Here is a 23,889-nt window from a genome sequence, read left to right as displayed (position 1 = left end):
TTATTTATATACACAATGAGTTTGAATCAATTTCAATTTTTGATGCCTAAATTGTGTCTGTCATCTTTCCATCTTTGGCCAGTAGAAGTCCCTCCATGTTGGACAGTGACCCATAAATCTTTGAGATATAATCTCATAATCTTCTGACATGACCCATAAATGTTTGAGAATCTCCTTTATTTCAGGCAAAAAGATGCTCCAGACTTTTCGATTATCTATCTTTCCCCATATCTGGAATCAGCCATTACCCAGAGCCCTGGAGCTCTGGGCTGCACAATCTAGGCACTAGATGAGCTCATTGAGCTCATTGTTCCTGAACTTTCTTTATTTTCAAACATTTCCTATTGTGAGAGTTAGGAAATATGTGTTTTAGAAAAAATAATAATGAATCTACTCTAATATGGCTAATTCAAAGCTGCCTCTGTGTTTTTTAAAGGACATAATTAACTATTTTACCTTTATTTTTAGTTGTAGCCTTTAGTTTATAAAATTTTCTTGTTGGGTTAAATTCTACCTTGTCTGATATCAGAATTGCAACTTCTTTCTTTTTATTTGCATTTTCCAATCCTTTTGTTTTTAACTTTTCTGAATCATTTTTTATTAAGTATGTCTCTTATATTCAGCAGCAGTTAGATAATGGATTTGTTAGCCAGTCTAAACACCTTTTTTTCTTTTAATAAAGTTAAGTACATTTATATTTGTTAATAAACTACTAGAAATTCCAATTTCTGTCATATGATTTTATATTATATTTATATACACACACACTAAATTTTTCCACTACATTGTCATTTTTAAAAAGTTCTTATTGGTATTTATTTTATCTTTTTATTCCCATGGTTTCCACCATACCATTATCTTTCTTTATATAATATATTTAGGGCTGTCTTTTTAGGATAATGTCTATTGGCTACGTACTATGAACAATAATGAAGATAGCTAGCACCAATTTTTCTCCTCTCCTCCCCTCCCTCTCCTCCATTACTCAATTTTAATGGTAAATATTACCTTAAAGTTATCTTTGACTCTTAAGGATTGCTTAAACTGTTGCGACTTCAGGTATCTTATAAGTCAATACTAATGAGGTCATCAGCCAGCATATTCCATTATCTACTACTCTCACCTTCTCCCATGTTAGTTATGTCTATATTGTCAAGGGTATACGACATTTGCCAACTGTTTTGTCATCTTTATCATCTGTATTTATTCTCACTTCAAAGCTTATTCCTCAACTTTATACCAGAGCTTGTCTAGTCATTCTTGGGTGTCTGAACACTATTCTCTAATGTATTTCTTATGGAGGCTTCATGGGACCAGTATCCCCTAAGTGGTCAGAAGAAATTTGGAAAAGATTAAGAAACTACACTATTGCTGTGATATGCTGCTGGCAGTCCTAGAATAGGCATTTATTAGGTGCCAAGTGTGTCAGGTGACTCAGAGATATTCAAACTGAGGTTCTTGCCTATAAGAATTTGACAGCCTTTATTATACTACGGTGTTATCTTGCACTAGGAGTTTCAGAGTTCTGCTAAGGTGTTTCCTTTTTCAGATAACTTATTACCTATATGTCTGAACACCAGATTTCAGACCCTTTAAGATCAATCTACTCCTTTGTAACTGGCCCAGCCTACAGCCCACCAGATGAGTAAGAGTTGCCCTAACATACATGGAGATTGATGTCAGGGCTGGAGAAAATTCACTGTCTTTATAAGAAACTATTGGACCATACTAGATTTTAAAATATCTCAAATTCATCCTTGGTTTCTCTCCCTTCCTCTTGCCATGCTTCTTACTTTTCTACCTGCTCTTATCCCAAAGCACTTATCATGCTGTAAACCTTCCTTAGTTAATTTCCCTCCTCCTATCAAGGTTGACTTAAACTTTATTTCATATACCCAGGACATCACTCTCATCTAACTCACTGTACTAATTCAGGGATAGAACATAGATTTCATTTCCTACGTGAGCTCTGATACTGTGTGACTGAACAAAACTATGCTTCAAAAGCTTCTAAAGCCATATCCAGTCTCAGTAGGACTACTGTGATTAATTAGGGAAGTTTGCCAAAGGATGAAGGAATGTCAGGTGAAATCCTGTTATCTTCAATCCATACACTAACTCATCATGATGCTGTTATGTTTTATATAACCTTGCTCTCTTGTATTATAAGCTCTTTTAAGATTAGGGGTCCAGTATCTGAATTTGTAATCAGATAGCATCAAGAAAATACAGGGAGAATTTAAATATAGACATTCCCATTTGTTGAAGATTTTTAGAGAGTAAATATTTTTGGTCGAGTAAATAACATGGTCATCTTCAGGATACTTAATGTCATTAACTAAATGTCTTGAGTTAAGTTCTGGGTATTCAGAGATAAAAAGCATATTTACTTTAGAGCTTAATTTTAATTATGGAAACAAGTTAATAAACAGATTTAATATTATATGATAATTATTTGTAAGAAGTTTGCACAGTTTGTTTGGGAAAACTGAGAAGGTTTAGGTCAGAAAGGAAGATCAGAGAAATCTTTCCAAAGAGAATAGTGTTTGAGCTGAGTCCTAAAGAGTGAATTGGTTGAGGAAAAAGAGTGCTGATGAGGGGGAGTTTTTGCAAGAACAGAGAACATACCTGGCACCAAAGCAGGAAACAGCATGATGTACTTGTAGAACTGGTTGTTCACTGAGGTGTGAACGTAGGATGCAAGGATGTGTATAGAGAACTGAGACTAGAGAGACAGGCAGAAACCAGCCATTATGTGTCCTTGTGCCAATTTAAGGATTGTTTTTATAATCCTTATTAGAACAAGCTATGGGGAGTTCTAAAATATTTTAAATAGCAAATGCAATAATCAGATTTAAAGATTTTGTGATAAAATATGCTGGCTAACACTATTGAGCATATCGTTCATTAATTCATTCATTTGTTTAACACATAATAAGCATCCACTATGCCTTAAGCATTATGCTAGGCACTGAGGACTTATTGCTTAGCAATAGGAGACATGATCCCTGTTGTCATGGATTTAAATCAAACTTGTTTGTACTTTTATTTTTTTATTTTTTTTATTTATTTTTTTATTTTATTTTATTTTATTTTTATTTTTTTGAGACAGAGTATCACTCTGTTGCCCAGGCTAGAGTGAGTGCCGTGGCGTCAGCCTAGCTCGTAGCAACCTCAAACTCCTGAGCTCAAGGGATCCTCCTGTCTCAGCCTCCCAAGTAGCTGGGACTACAGGCATGCACCACCATGCCTGGCTAATTTTTTCTATATATATTTTTAGTTGTCCATATAATTTCTTTCTATTTTTAGTAGAGATGGGGTCTCGCTCTTGCTCAGGCTGGTCTCGAACTCCTGAGCTCAAACAATCCGCCCACCTTGGCCTCCCAGAGTGCTAGGATTACAGGTGTGAGCCACCACACCCAGCCTGTTTGTACTTTTAGATCCAATCCTCTAGCATATTCTAACCTGCCTTTACTTGCATTATTCATTTCTCTCTTGATTGGATTACTGTAATTGGCCTACAACATTTTTAAATACCTCCTATTATTTAAAAATAAAAAATATAGAGTCAACCAACCAAATAAACAAAATCAGGATTCTTCCTTCATCAAACTTCTTCTACTGTGAAATTTCCTTGCTCCTTGCTACAGAAAACCTATCTACTTGCTCCCTTACCTCTTCATTCCAAGGAGGCTTTTGTTCACACCATTCCCCTAGAACTGCTTCCATCAAGGTTATGATCTCCATCTTACCAAACCTGTGATTCTTCAATCTCTCAACAGCATCTGATACCCTTTCTAGAAGCACATTCTTACTTAGCTCTGTAATTCAATATGCTCCTGGTTTCCTTCATATACCTCTCAGATTGTTCCTTCTCTGATTTCTATGCTGACTTGCCTATCCCTGAACTTTTAAAGTTGTCGTGACACATGGCCAGTAATCCATTCTTACATCTGTACTCTTTCCTTAGTGGATTTCATCTAGCCTTATAGCTTAAATTCTACTGTTACATTGATAACTCCCTGATTTATATCTCTGGTCTCATTTTACTCCCAGGCCTCCAGATTCATAAGTTAAAATGTCTTCTCAGCGTCTCCACTTGGATGTCTAATGGACATGCCAGGCTCAACACACACATCTGAAATAAACTTAAGGTTCTTCACTACTTACTTTCCCTCAGATCTGTTTCTTCCCCAGTCTTTATCATTCCAGTAAATGGCACCGCAATTCACTCGGTTGACCTGGCCAACAATTTAGGAGTCATCCTTGATGCATCTGTCTCACGTGCCCCTCTCCACACTCAGCTCTTAACAAGTCTGATTGGCTTCTCTTCCAGAATATGTTCAAAATATGACCCCTTTTATTACATCTTCTGCAGCTTCTCTAGCTACCATCATGCTACCCTAAAATGACTGCAATAGCCAGCTAACCAGTTACCTTGTTTCAAGTTGCTTCTCATGGTCCCTTGCTTAGAGAGCAGCCAGTGTTCTTTCTCAAATGCAAATCTGGGCTTATTCCACAGACTTTTCCTTCTACCCCTGCTAACACGTTCCCATTGCAATTACAACATAATGTAGACAATGGGATGGAGAAAACAGAAAAAAAAAAAAATGGCTTACCCCCTTTTTTCTAAGAAGACTTTCCATAGTACCACAAGGCATTTTTTATATTTTACTGGCTGAAACTTAATCATATAGCAACACCCAGCTATAGGAGAGTATAGGAAATGTTTTACTTTTTCTTGGTGGCCATATGTCCACTAAAAATTAGAGCTTTGTTATCAAGAAAGGATTACTGATATTGGGATAGGTAATCAGTAGTCTCTGCCTCATTGCTCAGTGACTTCTCTTCAGAAGGGCTTTTATTGGTCACTGTATTTAAGGGACCCTTATCGCTCTCTTACTACTTTGTTTTAAGATCCTCGCAACACATCACTATCTGAACTTATCATACCAATCAATCCATGTCTGTCTATTCTTCTAGAATTTCATTTATCTAGTCATCCATCTATTTATCTATCTGAAATGTGTTCATGTTTATTGTCTGTTGTTTTTTTTTTTCCTTTGAATCAAAAGACTAGAAAATCAGGGATATTGTATGTTTGTTGAATCACTGTATTCTCAGTATCTAGAACAATACCTGATATTTAATAGGCACTTATGCAACTTATGCTGAAAAAATTTTCTCTGGGAAGTGAAAGATGAGATTATATCTGCTGGGAGCAGGAATATACATGTGTATGGTTAAATGGTTCAAGTGGGGATATCAGAGTTTTAGGGGAATTGGTAATGTTTAAAATGGTTGGAGAGAATATGAGAGAAATGCTAAGGTTTGGCTATGATGTTCAAGACCCATTTGAGAATAGTTGTCATTAATTTTATGAACTAAAACTGTTTTGTTGCATGACTTTCTCCAGAAGTACTCAGGTACTAGGTTCAGGCAAGAGGAAAACACTAGTAGTTTATCTAATGTTGAGAGTTTAAGATATTGGTAAATGTGTTATTAAAATGGTGGGCATTTTAACTTTTCTTGGTTATTATGTAGAAGAGAATGAATATAGTTAGGATGAAAATAATAAAAAGGAGTTAGAAGACAATAATAGCAATACACATTTACAGTGTCTTTAAGTTCAAAGTGGTTGTGTAATTTATGTAATTAAAGTGTAATCAAGTGGTTGTGTAATACATAAATTATGGTTGTAATTTATGTAATCTTAGTTTTAATGACTATATAAATAAAAATAACCTGTGAAGCCTGCAAAGCAGATGTTACTATTCTTATCTTACAAATAAGAAAATTACAACTTAAAGAGTTTAATGACTTTCTCAAACACAAAAGGAAATTAGAAAAAAAAAAAGCACAATAGAAATCCAATCTGAAAATTTGTCTAATTCTCCAAGAGAGAAATACAGGACACGTCTTTCTGTCTCCAGTTAGTGTAGTTAAATTAACATGGTTTGAGTAATTTAACAATACAGGAAAATATTATATTTCATCATCTTTCTAACAACTTATAGGAAGAAATGCATAGATACCTATTTTTTGGTGGGAAACAAGTAATGTTGGCTTTCACTCAAGCCACTTACACTAATGAAACCATAACTTTAGGTGGAGTAGCATCCCGAATGTCATGTGAGTAATGGATGCAAAAATAAATCCATTGAAGGAATAACATTTTGTTTTAGAAGATGATAAGTGCATATGAAAGTTACCCTCTTCTTAGTGTGATAAGAATATCAACTTCAAGCAATGAGATGTGGTAGAAAAAGCATGGACTTTGAAACACATAAATTAGAATCCTGCTCTAGCCTTCTCTGAAAATTAGTTTTGTCATTCACAATATAGGAATGATAATGACTTCTTCATGGAGTGATTGGGATCACTCTGGATAGAGTTGTACCAGGAATTAAACCCTTCTTTCTGAAAAGGACATACTTCCGTTCACATCTTACTAACTTTAACAGTCATTTATATCCATGCCTAATTTAAAGGGGAAGGGAAAGTAAAATCTCTATGTGGACCTAAAAGGAGGAGAACAAGAAGTATTGGTGAGCAGCCCTCATGTATACTGTAGTGACTTAAAAATTAATTAGAAAGATGGATAAAAACAGTAATAAATGGTATAAGTGTATTTTCCAAAGCATATTTTGCAGAATTCTATCCAGAAGGATGCTAGTAGGTATTTTCAGAATAAAAAGTTTCCTTAGTTAAACAAATTTGACAATTGGGGTACTTAAAATTCAAGATTATCTACTTTAGACTTTCACATAACTTCAATGTGCTAAAATGCATTATGATAGAGCTCCAAAGTGGGAGGTGGTAACTATAACATGTAGCATTTTTCAATCTTATTGGATTCTAGGATCCTTTTTATTTGGTTGCTTGCTTTCTAGGGATAATGGTATGAGATTATCTCACAGGTTGAGAATTTGTGGCTGAAATCATCTGAAGTCTGATGAGAAGGGAGTTTTTTGAACCTGGATGAAAGGACAAAGGCTTCTAAGTTTTAGGATGATTACCTATAAATGCAAGTGATACAGACATCTCAAGCCTTTAGGTACTCTGTCATTGGGAATGGCATACTGGTGAGTAGAAAGTTTAGCAATAAATTAATTTATTAGAAAGAAGCCCACTGGGACACTTGCAAAGAAGACAGTAAGGGTATAAAATACACATTGCTATATAAAGTGTAAGAAAGTTGGAGTTGGACCAGAGTTCATAGTTTTATCCCAAACCCTGAAGCCCCAGTTGTATCATGGTTGAGCCAGGTTGGGTGGTATATCTTTCTCTGCAATGATTGCTCTCTCTCTGTCACTCATTAATATCACATTCCTAATGGCCTTGATAAAGATTTCACTCTAAATGATGTGTCTAATCACATAAAAGCACTAATCATAGAAAAGTGTGAATGCAGTGACTCAGAAGCAGTGTCACTACTATACATGGTATGATAGAAAGGTGACAAGGGGGGTCAGTATAGTACCCCCACCCCCCACCAGATTGGTAGTTTGCTGATTGCTGCCAAGAGGGATTCAAAGTGTCTTCTATCCAGGTTTCAAGACATACAAAAATAATGGGAGATTTTAATTCCTAGTCTTACCTGCAGTCAGTTTTGATAGCACTGTTGAAGATCATACACTAATGAGAACATAGTACATCATCATCCCTTGTTTGGGATACAGTGTTTTATCTGGTCTCCCTAATTTCATTCTGACTCCTACTTGCACTGATCTATTCTCACAGCAGCAAGAATATTCAATATTGTAATTCATTAGTGACTGATTTCCTATTACAGTTAAAAATGTAATTTAAAGTACCACATAATTCTGATCCCTGCCTAGCTCTTTCTCCATTGTTGACCTCTCTCCAGCCATTCCTGTTTTCTCCCAGTAGTCTGAACAGGCCAAACTATTACCTTGCTCAGGGTCTATGCAAATAGTATTCCGTCTTCTTAAAATTCTCCTTCACTCCTCTTTAAAACGCTACTTTCTTATTATTTTTAAAATGACCTGCTTAAATGCCGTATCTTCAGAAAAATCTTTCTCTTCTATCCTTTCTGAAGCAGGTAATACTTATTAATTTTACTCTTTTTGAATTTTGCTTATCATAATTTATAAAGCTATAATTTACTTATTTTGTGTTAGTTTTTTTTTTGTCTGTCTCTCTCGCTACAATGTAAATAATAATACCATGAGAGCAAAGGATGATACTTATATTACATATTAATGAACCTCAGCACCTAACCAGAACAATACGTTTATATCAAAGGAACAAATATAAAAAGGAAAGGAAAGAAAGACAGGAAGGAAGGAAGGAAGGGAGGGAGGGAGGGAGGGAAAGGAGGAGGGAGAAAGGTAAATTTGTCAGAATGTCACCACCTGGGGAGGTTTGGGGGATGTCAACCAAGGGGCTCCTTGCATATCTTCCACTTTGTTTGCCTAGTAGGTTTGAAAATGCCACCTTCTTTTCCACACATTTCACTAGTGAATTCTTAGTGTAGTCCTGCAGAATTACTTCAGGTTCTCCATTCATCTCTATATTTTCTTGCCTCTATACTTGTGATCATGAGCCAAATTTTCTTAAATTAATGTTCTGTTCAAATGTCATCTTTCCTATAAAAACTAATCAATCCTGACTCTAGACCACCAAAACATTGTATTTGAACATCTCTTTAAAAAAAATCTCTTTCTGGTCAATATTTTATAGTTCTTCAAGTTTATATTTTATGTCTTGTCTTTTTCCAACTATGACTTCTCAGAGCAAGAAGGATAGCTAATTCTTTTCCTTAAAATATTTGATGCAGTACGGTATCTGCCATCACATGTTATCAATAACTTTTGTTTTCACTTAATTCTCTATCCAGGTAGAAACAAATCAGTAAATGTTAAAATAACACCAATTGTTTTAGTCCTTGTCTTTAAAAAGGTTCTTTATTTTTTTCAGATGGAAAATTAATTGTATCATGTTATAAGTGCCACTTTATACTGATAACATGAACTATTCCAGTATGTAATTCCAATCCACTTATCTGCAGAGCATCAGGTATACAGGTATTTAGTGTCAACTTCACACATAAACACTAAACATTAGGAAAATAAATTGCTTTTTTACTCCTTACTTTTTTTCTCTCCTTCTAAACGCCAGTACTGTAACAATTCTGTCACAACAAGATGCTTAATTAGGGCACCTCTGCATTGGGAAGTTATCAATGTAGACAAAACAGTTGACACATTATAGCTAAGATCCAGCAGAGTGAAAAGTTTAATCAGCTGTAAAAAATACCAATGAATTTGATCCCAAATATGATGGGTCATCACAGGAAAAGTATTATTGATGTAATTCTGAAAATAAGGTCTTGGATGGGGAAATCTTGCTGATTAAGAAAATGTGGGCTTATCTCATTCTATCTCAAAGGAGAGAGATTGGCTATAAAAAGAAGAGCTTGATGTTCATCTCTCTAATAGAAATCATTTGGCACTCTGCCATGAATGGTGAGTTTGCAAAATGCACAGTATGAACTAAAACACAGTATTCCCTTGCCAGGTGCAGGTTTATAGCCAGAACTCAAGGCTTGATAAAAAATCTCCCAGTGCCATAAACCCAAGGAGTATAATCAGTATCATCTTTGAGTTGTTTCTTATCAATTTATCATTATACCAATAACATGAGCTCGACACTTTTTTTTTGCCTCCGGGTTTTTGCACTGTTGTTCCCTCCTTCTGGACCACTATTTCTTAGATTGCTGAGTATGTGTATTCTTCTCATCATTCAGGTCTAGACTCAAATGTCACCTTTCCAGGAAGAGATTCCATGACCACCATGTCTAGTTTGCCCTACCTTCACTAATAACACTAGAGCACATTGCCTTATTTCTCTTCTTCATTATATTTTTCAATATCTGAAATTATTTATCTGATTATTTGTTTACTGTCATTCTCTTCTACTAAAATGTAAACTCAGTACACACAGAACGATTGTTTGCTTTATCCACTGCTATGCTTCCAGTGCTGGAATGATGTCTGGTATAGAATAGTTATCCCATCAATATTATAGAACAAATGGATGAACCTTATTTCATGCATTGTCTTTCTCCAGCATTGTGGTATCAGTTTTTAGCTTATTAAGAGAGGTCAATAGTGCATCAGCCATTTTCCTGCTGAGAAAATGAGTTGGAAAAATTCACCGTAAGTTCACGCACAATACTGATTGTGAAAATTGGCAGGGGTTCTCAAATTTTAGAAGAGAAAGGAGCACCTAAGGAAGAAAATGCAAGTCAGGGAATTGTCTTTTGTTGGGGCTCTACCATGTGCTAAACAGTATTTTAGGTGCTTTAGTTGCTTTACGTGCTTATTAACTATAGTAATAATAGCCAAATTTATTGAACACCTACTATGTGCTGAGTACAACTCTGAAATACTTAATTTTATTACATTTTTCTCATTAAGTCCTCACAATTAAACTTATGAGGCAAATGCTATTATTATCTTCATTTTACAGTTAAGGAAATAGCTTCTTGACAGATATTATTTTCTTAATAAGATTGGAAAACCAACATTAAAAGTAATTTTTTCAAGGTCACAAATCTAGCAAATGACAAAACTTGGACTTGAACCTAAATATTCTATGTTTTGGTTTTCCAGTGATAAATTACATGTGGGGCCTGCCTCCCATTGTGATGGATGATCCTTCAATTAGTGAAAATTCAGTCATTTTCTGAGTGCCTGTCCATGTGCTGAATTGAGTTCATTTTTCTAAGAGTACATAAATAGTATAGAGGACAGGATAAGCCACAAAGTGTTTAGTATATAAAATGGTACGGTGTAATAAGAAATTGTTAAAGAATAAGATTAATTTAAGCACGTTCTTGACTGTTAGGTATGCATGTAAACTTAAACTCAGAACAGAGGTTAAGGAGAAAGAGCTTGATTGAGGCTATAGCGCTTGGGTAGGGTCTTGAAGGATGGGTAAGAACAGGAAGAACAGAGAACATGAGAGAGAGAGAGAGAGAGAGAGAGAGAGAGGGAGAGAATGTTATATTCAGAAAGGTACACAGAAAAGCAGCAAGAAATTGAGCTTGTAGCATGAAGGTGTAAAGGAGAGGAGAGAGATTCACTAGATTGGAACTGAGAATGTGGTTCATAAGGGGCAGTTCACACAGTTAGGTAGAACCAGATTATGGCTACTAAATGCACATTTCGTCTTCCTGTTCTCTTTTTCTACTGGCATCTTGGCATGGGTGCTGGAGGCTGTGTATAAAAAGAAAGAGGGTGAAGGGAAAGCTGTCTCCTTCTCTTGTAAGCACAGTGGATTGACAGCAGGCATCTTAAGGAAATATACACTAAGAGCAGTTTGATAAAAATGAGACTCTTCTGGAGATGCATATTAGAGCTAAAGACAAAATGGGTTTCTGTAGTGTGGAAAGGGAAGTCTGCCAATCCAATTCATTGTCCTTCTGATCAGTTTTCTATTTTTATGGTTAATTACTTAAATATGGGCTTCTGCTTTACTTATGAGCTCAGGGATTTTTATGTAGACAATGCATTTTCACAGACTAAAGAGACATAAAAAAATGTCTCACCACCTAAAATTAATTCTGGCAGGAAAAGTCGGTATAAAAAGTAATCTGTTTGGGAGGCATTCCATCAACAAGAAATTTGCTGTTGCTATTGCTTTAGCAGTACAAAAATAAATTGATGTTTACAAGAAAATTATCTTGATACACAGAAATTCTGAAGTCTCAGTCTTTGCCAAATGTGCTTTATTTTATTTGTTTTGAATTTTAAAAGGTAATTAGTCTATAGTTTATTCAATCAATGTTTAACACTTAAATCTTTGAGGAACTATTATGTGTCCTGTGCTTTCATATATATTACTTCACTTAATCTTAACACTCTTGTAATTTTACTAAAAAACCTGAGCTTTATCCTTTTGCCCAAGGTCATAGATAGTGAGTGGAAAAACTGGTATTTAAGCCTGTACTCTCTGACTTATTCTCCAAGATTATGAAATTCCCCTATCTTGTTGGGTAATAATGTTTCCTTCCACTCTCCCTCCCTCTTTCTTTCCCTCGATTCCTCATTTCCTTCCTTACTTTCTTTCTTCACACATACAATTAACAAGATCTATATTAAAGGAATTCTCCTGGGTACTGCAGATGCAAAGAAAATAAGACATTGTTCTTCACCAGAGCAAAATGACTAATCTACCAGGGAGAACCAGATATTTAAATAATAAATGTAATTGAGTATTAACAATGCTATGATTGTGTACATTAGTGGCATAAAAGCATTGGTCTCTTTCACAGAGGAAAGTCATAAAAGGCTCCATAGAAAAGGTGACAATTGAGCTGAGTCTTAAAAAATAAGTAGACATTTGCAAGAAAAACTGTGAACAATGGCAGGACACATCCTCTCAGCCCAGAGAACAGAACTTAGGAAGGCACAGAGATTTAAGAAAAACCACCAGCAAAAATCTCACCTTCACAAAAGCATGTGAAGAACAACAATCTGTGCAGTCTTTCATAAATCCTCTCTTGGGTAATTAGCTTTCTGGAATACTGCCAAGCAGCAGCAAATTTTCCTTTCTCAGCGCTCTTGGGAATATATGAAACACAGGACAAATATTCGTGCCACCAAACAATGTTAACATACTTAATTTGCATGAAACTGCATTTAAAAACACCCACTCTAAATGTTAAGATAGTTGATTGGTTCCAGACAAATTTCTGGGCAGCTTTATTCTGAAAACCTTGTTAACCTCACCCATGAACCTAACATTAGGGGGAAAAAAAAAGAAACCCATGTAATAATGGTCCCTTTACTGAAGGAGTATTGGAGGCTTAGAAGCACATAAGTAGCATTTGCCCTGAAGAATAGACAGAAGCAGGACGTCACTTTAATGTAAATGCACTTCTCTAGTGTACAGTAACACTACCTGGCATGGCTGGATCATTCTCACCAGCACCTGTAAAAGATGATCTCACAGTTATGTCCATTGTCTTGTCAACGCTCTTCTAGGAAAAAGTCCAGATTTAGAAACAAAAGAGTCATAACAACTCAACATTATTGTGGGAGGAAAACCGTGGACTTCAATCTATTGGTCACCATGTTTTTCCACATGGATATTTTTTTCCCCCTTAGCTAGAGTGTCACCGGATCCTCCAGGGAGCTCTCTGTCCACCCCTATGTTACAATCTTTTAACAGATACATCATATGCGAATCCTGCTGAGCTGGTACAGGTGTGTTCAGCAGGAACCTCAGCCGTGTCACACCTGCTGTCAGAAACAGACTTTTGTAGAACACTGGTATGGGCCTCACCACAGCTGGAGGGGCAAGGGAAAACTTCTGCATTGGATTAGTCACCTGTGACTGCCTCATTATGTTCGATCCCCACAATGAACAGATTGGTCTCAATTTAGACAAGATTAAGGCTTTCTAAACATTTCTATTGAGATGCTTCATTTGATGCCCTCTTTGAAGGTGCCATGTTACTGTGAGTTTAGCTCCTCCATTTTCAAAACATTTTCACTGACTGGGATGGTTGGGACAGGCTTCTTCCCATGACTACTGACGCTGCCAGTAACTTCAGTGGGTGTGTACTGAACTGGGCCTTTGTGCTGTTCTGACTCTCTTTATGAATGGTTCGTCTACTGATAGATCTTGTTACAAATAAAGGAGCTATCCCTTTTCATTAATTTATAACTCTAACAAAATACCAAAGCAGAAAGGCAAGAATTTGAAAGAGCGGTGTCTTGGGCTATGGAGTTTGATAGATCTAGACTCAAGTTCTTGTTCTAATCACTTACTAATTATGTGACTTAGTACACATTACAATTGGGTCCATGGCACTAGAAGGATTAGTGTCTGGCTTAAGTTGTTTTTTTTTTTTTTATTTTATCCTAGACGAAAAAGTAAGTGTAGAAGGGAAGGTGATAACTATCACTTATCAAGAACTCGTTTTGTGATCGTCAAGTACTTTAATAGTAATCACTCCATTTATGTAGCATTTACTGTGTCCCATGCTGTGTTCTCCTAACTTGGCGTATATTAACCCATTTCATTGTCAAACATCTATGAAGAAGACATTATCATTATTCCTATTTTATATATGAGGAAATTAAGGCACATGGAGATTGTGACAAAAATCATGTTTGCTGGCATAACAGGCACATTGTTTTCCTTACCTGGATCAAATATAAATAACACTGTGCTCTCAACCTGCTCCTCTTCCAGCTTTACCTCGGGGCGGCTGAAATTGTCTCTTTCCCTGCCCCTACCAGCTGATTGGAGAAGAACTCAGGTCAGTGGGCTGATGGGCCAGTAGACTTCCTGAATGTACATGTCCTGCATGGATGTTGACCAGGCCCCACTGATTTCCACAAATTATACTCTGGCCAGAGCCAGGCTGTGCCCAATAAGTGTATATACTAGACGCAATGAAAGTTATTTAAAATGGGATATGTTCTTGAAGCCAGGAAACATGAAATTCCATTCTAAGCATCAATATAGTGCAGTGAGGTACATATTATGCTCTTGTATTAATTCACAAAGATTAACTATGAAAAATCTTATGTGAGGGGAAAAGTGTGCATTCCTAGTACCCTGTGATTTTCATAACAGGGACATCTTTTTTCTTAGTCATGGTGTTAATCCTACTTGTTGTGCCTTTGAAAGGATGCATGACTTCTATGATCTTTTATGATCCATTAAAGGACAACCTTAACTTTAGACACAAGCACACACATACATATGTGTTTTCTAGTTTTTACAAAAAATGCACATACGTAACTACAAAATTATCAGTGAATTGGGCAGAACTGTAAAGCTACACTTAAGGACTACTAAAAAGAAGTTTTGCTAAATACAGCTTATTGGGATTAAACACAAAAAGCAAAAACAACCACCAAAACACTAGAGTTTTCCCAAATCCATTGTGATCTTTTTTCTTTTCTAAACTATAAGTTCTTGAAGCCCAAACATCTCAAACATTGTTTTTGATGGATTCACTGTTTTCTTTATTTTTCCTTTTTTAGTTATTAGGAATGCATCACATTTGTGTAAACAATATATCACATCATGCTTGTGTTGACAGTGGACCATTTAAAGCATTCTAACAGTTCAAAGTTACTTAGTAATGGCCTTTGAGCACACTATACCTGGGCTGGAAACAGTGGTCTAGTTATAGAAAATAACCCCACTCAGTGGGTAGAGACTATCATCTTTGTCTAATCATGGCAAAGGACAATCTATGACAAATGATACCTTTTGCTGGTATTTCAGCTTGGTTTGTGGTATATGTAACTTAATGGATATTATAGAGGAGAGCTCAAAGAAATAAAATAAAAAGTGTTAGCTGACCACTTTTGGGCAGTAAAGAATGTCACAGATAGTCTAATGCATGGCCTACATTGGTGGAATCATATTGGAAAGAGCCATTGGCTGTTTGAGTCCAGGAAGGCAGCCCCTTAAGAGAATAAAACCATTTCAGAGGCTGAATCAAGAATCCTTTGGTTAGGACTTACTGCCTCTCCAGTGCTATGGGTGATATTTGCCTTTAATGCTATCTTCTCCTTTAGAGTAAAGTGATTGGACGTGTTTATCATGGGTGTGGTACAAGGTTCCAACCTGTACAGTTACATCAGGTGTAAATGGACAGCAGGAAGAATTTTGAATTTCATCAGCATGTCCACCTCTTATCTGGGAGAGCAACTTTTAAGACAAAATACTGAAAATATAGAGGGAGACATTATGTATTGTTACACTGGGGAAGAACCAAAGAGATTCTTGACTCTGAACATTTTAGAACTCAGTCTACATTGCAATGAGGAGTGTTGGATTTGTTTTTCCACTTAAAAATTTTACTTAAAAAAAGGAAAAATAATTTTAAGAAATCCTAGATGATACAAACAAATGGAAAAAACATTCTATGCTCATGGATTGGAAGAATCAATATTTTTAAAATGACCATACTGCCCAAAGCAATCTACAGATTCAATGCAATTGCTATCAAAATACATATGTCATTTTTCACAGAATTAGAGAAAAACATCCTGAAATTCATATGGAACAAAAAAAGAGCCCAAATAGACCAAGCGGTTTTAAGCAAAAAGAATAAAACTGGAGGCATCACATTACCTGACTTCAAATTATACTACAAAACTGTAACAACCAAAATAGCACAATGTACTGTTATGAAAACAGATACATAGATCAATGAAACAGAATAGAGATCCCAGAAATAAACCATAAGCCTACAATCAACTGATATTTGACAAAGCAGAAAAAAACATGCACTGGGGAAGGGACATCCTATTCAATAAATACTGCTTGTAAAAATGGATAGTCATATGTAGAAGAATGAAACTATATCCCTATCTCTCATCATATATAAAAATTAATTCAAGATGGATTAAAGACTTAAATGTAAGCCCAGAAACTGTAAAAATGCTAGAAGAAAACCTAAGAAAAATTCTTCTGGATATTGGCCTATGCAAAGAATTTACAACTCCAAAAACAAATGCAACAAAATAAAAAATAAACAAATAAGACTTAAATAAATTAAAAAGATTGTGCACAGCAAGAGAGATAATCAACTGAGTAAAGAAACAGCCTACAGAATGGGAGAAAATATTTGCAAACTATGCATCTGACAAAGGGCTGATGTCAAGAATCTACAAGAAACCCAAACAACTCAGCAAGCAAAAAACACATAACTCCATTAAGAAGTGGGCAAGTGCCATGAACAAACATTTTTCAAAAGAAATACAAATGGCCAAAAATCATGAAAAAGTGCTCAACGTCAGGAAAATGCAAATGAAATCCACAATGAGATACCACCTTACCCCTGTCAGAATGGCCATTATTAAAAAGTTAAAAAACAGCAGATGTTGATACAGATGTGGTGAATAGAGAATGCTTATACACTATTGGTGAGAATGTAAATTAGTACAACCTTTATGGAAAACAGTATGGAAATTCCTAAAAAAACTAAAAGTAGGTCTACCCTTTGATTCAATAATCCTACTACTGGGTATCTGCTCCAAGGAAAAGAACATATTACATCAAAAAAGACATATGTACTTGTATGTTTATTACTGCACATTGCACAATCACAAAGATATGGAATTAACCTAAGTGTTCATCAACTGATGAGTAAATAAAGAAAATGTGGTATATTTATACCATGGAATACTACTCAGCCATAAAAAGATGAAATAATATCTTTTACAGCAACTTGGATGAAACTTGAAGCCATTATCCTAAGTGGAAGAACTCAGGAACAGAAAACCAAATACCACATATTCTCACTTATAAGCGGGAGCTAAGCTGTGGGTACACATCATTATACAGAGTGACATAATGGACATTGGAGACTCAAAAAGGGGGACGTGGGAAGGCAGCAAAGGTTGAAAAATTACCTGTTGGGTACAATGAACACTATATTGGTGATGGGCACTAAAAGCCCAGACTTCACCACTATACAATATATTCATGTTACAAAACTCCACTTGTACCCACAAATCTATTGAAGGAAAGAAAAGAAGAAAGAGAGAAAGAGAGAGAGGAAAGAAAGAAAGGAAAGAAGGAAGGAAGAGAGGGAGGGAGAGAGAGAGGAAGGGAGGGAGGGAGGGAGGAAGCAGAAAGGAAGGAAGGAGAGAAAAGAAAGAAAGGAGGGAAAAGAAAGAAAGGCAAATGTAAGCATACTTTCTTTTAAAAAAATATATAGGAATAAAACAGCATGAGTCAAAAAAAAAAAAAAGAAAGAAAGAAAAGAAAAGAAAAAGCTAGCTTCGGAAGGCCTGGGCCACTGATCCATTTGCTTCACAGCAACATTGGTTGGGGCTCTGCAGTGGTTACTGCTGGAGCTGACATGGTTGTGTGAAACATGACCCTGAGGTTTGTAGCTCAAATTGAATTGTTTTTTCTTACTGCTACCACTCTGGCATCTCCCTTTACACTGCCCAAGAGTCACTTCTATTATGTTATGTTTCTTCCCAGTAACGACAGTGAAAGCTTATGGCTCTGTTTACCTGATCTTTGTCACTATTTCCAACTTCTTCAGGCTGGACCTTATTTTCATGTCAACCTTAACTTGGTCAATCAAAGGGACAAAAAAGTAGATGCCTAAAATCATAGAATCCCAGAATAGTTGCAATTCTATAAAACTACCAGAAAGTCTGAAGACCTTATCTAAATGGCTTTCACTTACTAATGCCAAGTTATACCTGAAAAGTCTAAAAAATCTTTGTAAATGTATAAATTTGTGAAGTATCAGAGATGACCTTATGGCTTTTCCCTCGGGTACTAAATCAGAAGGTGAAATTTTATCTTCATTGTTGGTATTTTCATTCATCTGATTGATATTAGAAGGATATTAGATGCTTCAGTCCATTCTCTTAAATGCTAATTATATTATATTAGCTTGTTTTATGTCATGATGTTATATAGCTATAGTAGAGGGAGAGTGGGAGAGCAAGACAGAAATGGAAGCAGAAAGTGTTTATTACAGTGTAATCTTTTGAATTCTTTTCCAGCTTTTAAACTGAAGATTCCATCATTCTATATTTTCAGTCTGGAGTCAGGGCCATCAATTAAGTCCAACAGAACGGGTTGACAGCTATTCAATTCAGGTGAACCAAAAATCAAGTTCCATGGGGTCAGAAAATGCAAAGAATACATGCAGGACCACAGGTCCAGGAAAGCAAGGGGACAAATCCAGAAAGAGGTCAATAAATAAATAAATAAATGAATAACTGAATTAAAACAAGTGAAGAACCAAGGCTGGTAACATAAGGAACAGATAAGGACCCAGACAAATGTTTCGGGCCATAAAAATTTAGGAATTAAACAGCTGCATTTTATGCATAGCCCATTAACAGTCAGATCTCTTCCCTTTAACTACCATTCTTTTCATTCCTATTAGAAGAACTCACCTGTTTTGAATAACATTCCTAAAGACTTGATTCCATTTTCTAAGATGCAAGATGACCAGCCTAATTCTTCTTAGGTGCTCAAAAGTGGTTTGGTGACTCTCAGACCCCGCTGCACATTATAATCATCTGGTGAGCTTTACAAATATAAAAAAAGCCCAGGACCGGCCGGGCGCGGTGGCTCACGCCTGTAATCCTAGCACTCTGGGAGGCCGAGGTGGGCGGATCGTTTGAGCTCAGGAGTTCGAGACCAGCCTGAGCAAGAGCGAGACCCCATCTCTACTAAAAATAGAAAGAAATTATATGGACAGCTAAAAATATATATAGAAAAAATTAGCCGGGCATGGTGGCGCATGCCTGTAATCCCAGCTACTCGGGAGGCTGAGACAGGAGGATCGCTTGAGTTCAGGAGTTTGAGGTTGCTGTGAGCTAGGCTGACGCCACGGCACTCACTCTAGCCTGGGCAACAGAGTGAGACTCTGTCTCAAAAAAAAAAAAAAAAAAAAAAAAAAGCCCAGGACCTAACCCCACCAATTCAACCTGAATATCCAGCCTGGCTACCCAACATGAGCAAATAGCATCAGCATCATTGGTACCTAAGCAAGCAGCATGAGCATCACCTAGTAGTTTGTTAAATATGCAGAGTCTCAGGCCAACTCCCAGATCTGCTGAATAAGAATTGGCATTTAGAGACCTCCAGATGATTTACACGCATATTAGGGTTTGCTGCTCTAGAGAAGAGGTCAGCCAAACTTCTATGAATAAACACCCTTGCTGCCAGGCAGTGTCCTTATTTCTATGTCTCCAAAAAAGAGCCTGGGCCACTGAAATTTTGCAATCTAACTACAATTGCTCCAGCACCTTCCAAAAGTTTCCTCCAACCACTGTGTAAGTTATAGCAGCTAACCCTTCTACATCTAGCTCCAAGGTAATACTCTTGATTTCTCTTTGTTGTTAAACAGTCTCCTCTCAGACATTCTCTCACTGCCCTATGGATGTTCAGCTTCATTCTCCTTCCTCTTCCTGTGGCTGCTTCATATGTCAGGGAGCCTGCAAGCCACTGGGCTTTCAACCTCCACTTGCTGTTCCACAGCACCAGGCTGTTGGCCCTGAAATTTATAGAGCAGTTGGTCGAAAGCCCTTAAATCAATCTGGCTGTTTAAAACTGGAGACTGCCTTTGGCAGCAACATTCTTAAGCATCTTGCTTGGCTGGTATTTTTAATTAACACAGCTAAATGCCTTGTAGTATTAGCCCAGGCCAGTAGGACAAAATTAACAGAGAGACAAAGGCAGAGATGTTGGCAGGACTGAGGACCAACTTGGGAGAGCTTCGTCTTAATCTTATTGCCAGGTTAAATGAAGTTGCCCTAAATCCTTTAAAGCATTTCCCCTTTGAGACCCTGAAACTGAAGTTTCTAGCCTTCAGTGGCAAATTTTCCTATGGGACATCCAGGCTCTGAGGATTTTGAAAGCAAGGGACTAGAATTAACTCATGGCAAACACTATACTGTCAAGATAGCTATTCAACATTCAAAACTACTCATTTAATTTAACTAAATAACATCATTTTACTTGATGATGTTATTTATTTAATACTGATAAAATATTTAATAACAGTAATGCATGAAATTGCTTCACTCTCCAACCATCCATCCCATAGGTAAATATTACTATCCCAGGTTTTGGCTGGGGAAACTGAGACCTCAAAACCTTTAAGTGACCTTTTCAGGAGCTAAAGCTGTAGTAAGATGTGATAAGTACAAAAAATGTACTACAGATGTAATAAGTAAACTGTAGGTCAAAATTTAACACAACCCTTCTAATTTCCTGTAATGACACCATGATCACCTAACATCTAATTTAATGACAGTCCTAACCAATGAGCAAGTTACCAGTTGATACTTTGAGAAGTGCTTACTAACTAAAGAAAAAGAGGCAACTCTCATCATGACACATGTCATCGATCCATCAAAGACAGAACGCACAGGAGACGTGTTGTCTGCTGTGGCCTAATTTAAGCTTGCACTAAAGGGGACATTGGGAGCTGTGGCTCTTTTTGTTCCTTCTTGGTGAGGATTAGCTTGGGTTATGATCCAACTGGCTTGAGAAGGTATTTTTGTATTCTTCTCAAATAACAAAATTGAGAAAGAAAAAGAAAAGAAGCAAAGCTCCAGATTGGGGGTCAGGGAGCTCCCTGCTTTACCCAGTGCTTGAGTTACAAATGCGATGAAATCTCAGACTGGTTTACCTGCTTCTTTCCAGTGGGTCTGTGCCTTACAGTTAATGTTTATAAAATGTTCTCAAGTACAATCTTAGTCAGCTAGAGCTCAATTTACTAGATCAATTGTTTAGCTATATTTTTTCTTTCAGAACTGTTCTCATCAAGAGAAAGAGACAAATCTCAAGACAACAAGCTCACAGTTAGGACAGTTAAAATAAGGTGTTCCCAGTACTCAGGCTGTGTCCTGAGGTTGGTGCGCAGGTAGTCTAACACCCTGCGCCTAAATTAGCTGTGAGATCACGGACACGTCCATTTATGGCTGTTAAGTCTCCACTCCCACTTGTGGGTTAGTTGAAGGAGACAGCTATGTGGTGGGCAGATATCCAGGTACTGCTACCTGGATGCTGTGACTTACACTCTTAATACTCCGGTTTGATCATCAGGATATAATCACTGATTTCAAAGGGTTATTTTGAAGATTAATTATGATATATTTTCAAAACTTTTATAACCTTTAAATTACTATGTATTTAATAATAGTTGAGATTTACTAGGTACTGAGCTATTCTCAGCATTATGTATATATCTACATGCACATTATTTTGAATATATCATTAATAATTCATTTAATCTTCACAACAACATGAGGTGGAGAATATTATCCATTTTAAATGTGAGGAAACTAAAGCACAAAGTTTATATGCATGCAAAAATTATTATTATTCATTCAGAAATATTAAGCACATACTTTTAGCCAAGTACTTCTCTCCTTTTACTTTTTTTCTTATTTAACTCCTCCCCCTCTCCCTCTCACCTTTCATCTTCCCCTTTTCCTTTTTCTATTCTTTGTTCTCCTTTTTTTTCAGACAAGAGAGAAAGAATGCTAGAGCTCAAAGTTAAAAGACCTATGCCAAGTCCTGGTGTTATGTGACCTTGACCAAATCAGCATCTCCTTGTATCTATTTTCTGCCAACCTCATAGGTGATTCTAGGGATCAAATGATATGAGAAGATATTTCCTGAATTAAAAAGCTTATATAAAAGTAAAGTAGTGAAAGTGTTACCATCGATACTACAACTACTAGATAATTTCTAAGATCCTTTTACTCCTGACATCCTAAAAGTCTATGATTCTCCATCTCTAACACACACAAAACCAATGCATAGGATGATGACTCAGGGAACCATTCAGTCCCAAAGAAAGCAGGCTAGCAGACTGGAGCGTGACCTTTACTTAACCAGGAAATGAAAGCAGCTAGGCCATGCTTTGAACAATCTGGCTTATAAATGTTTTTAGTCTACATTGAATATGTGCTGATCTACCTGGGAACCTGGTACAGTAGGAAAAGAGACGAGCTGCTGAATATTAAAAGGTGTATAAGAGTTAAGATAGCAATTTGTCACATTCTATTAACTGAATTAAATTATGTACTCTTATCAGAAAAAGAAATTGAGACTGTCGGCTCTGAAAGGGCAGCGAATAAGTCAGTTAAACTTGCCCTGTGAAGCAGTCATCTGCTCATGTGGCTGCTGAACAAACGCTTATTGATGATGAGCATGAAGCAATTAGGAATTGGAAGAATAGTGATAAGCGTTCAAAACACTGGTCCAAAAACCTTTGGCCACAATTCTAGCAGACTGAACGGATTTGTGAAAAGCTCTGGTGTTTTTAATTTCATTTAGCCACAATTATTGGTAAGCCTTGAGTTTGTGACAGGCCTGGGCTAGGCACTGGTGATACAGCAATGACTCCTGCTCTTAAAAAGCTTTGTATTTGTCACATCAGTTGCCTTTATTGTGATGATGTATGAGGGCTCTTATGGGAAGGAGAGAAAAAACCCCAACAATGGTAAAGCTTGGAAATTAACTGGATAGTAGAAGACTACTGGGCCAGAACAATAACAGAAGTCCAAAAGACCCATGAGAGGCTAGTCCTCTCCAGGCTGGTGGTTCAGTGGGAGAACGCACAGCAGAAGTGTTCTTAGGTGGCCACAGTTCTGCAATAATTTGAGCATCTGAGTGTCATCAGTTGAAAGGATATGGATATGGATTCATTTCTATTGAATCATAAAACTTCCCCGTGTGTGTTTGTATGTATGAGGGAGGGAGGGGGATTAAGACCATGTTTCCAAACACTACCCATAGAATGTTGTTATGCTGAGTGTTAATTAGTAAGTCAAACAGAAAAGTTTCAATGCACAAATATGTTGGAAAATGTTATATTCATGTATTGCAGAGCTCCATGTAGATTTTAATATGCTGATGCACCTTATAAATCTCTAAGAAAAGGTAAAAAATGATGCCTGGGACCAGGGCTAGCCTAGAGTTGACCCATTTTCCATTGGGACCAGTGACTTGTGGCACAATTACCAGTAGAAATGAAAAAGCTGAAAGAATCATGTGAACATTTTAGGGAGTTATTTGAGTATGTCCTTACTATCTGGAGAAGTACTATGTGGTTGTCAATGTTTCCTTAAGCCCTCCAAATTCCCAGATAAATGCTTTGTATTGAAATTTCTCTTCTTGCATCATAAATCAGGCTTTTGATACCCTACACTTATAAAATTCCATTCAGTTGCCATGGTGTAGCTGGTAGCCATCAGCAGGAGAATATTAAGGGTCCAGTGTGCACATGCACGTATGCATGTGTGTGTGTGCTTCTTTCAGAAGACAGATCAGCAGCACAGCTTCCTGCTATTGTGAGAGTGGTAAATGCCACAGTGCACAGTCATTTATTGT

The 23,889-nt window shown here is 36.7% G+C and overlaps 1 pseudogene; it reads left to right on the top strand.

Annotated features, from left to right (window-relative positions):
- Positions 1-15,393: 15,393 nt before the first annotated feature.
- Positions 15,394-15,852, top strand: LOC138384908 (Golgi apparatus membrane protein TVP23 homolog B pseudogene; annotated as a pseudogene).
- The last annotated feature ends 8,037 nt before the right edge of the window (positions 15,853-23,889 follow it).

This window comes from Eulemur rufifrons, chromosome 6 (assembly GCF_041146395.1).
Source record: "Eulemur rufifrons isolate Redbay chromosome 6, OSU_ERuf_1, whole genome shotgun sequence".
NCBI lineage: Eukaryota > Metazoa > Chordata > Mammalia > Primates > Lemuridae > Eulemur > Eulemur rufifrons.
Note: the sequence above shows the minus strand (reverse complement) of the source record. Positions and strands in the feature narration are given on the sequence as shown.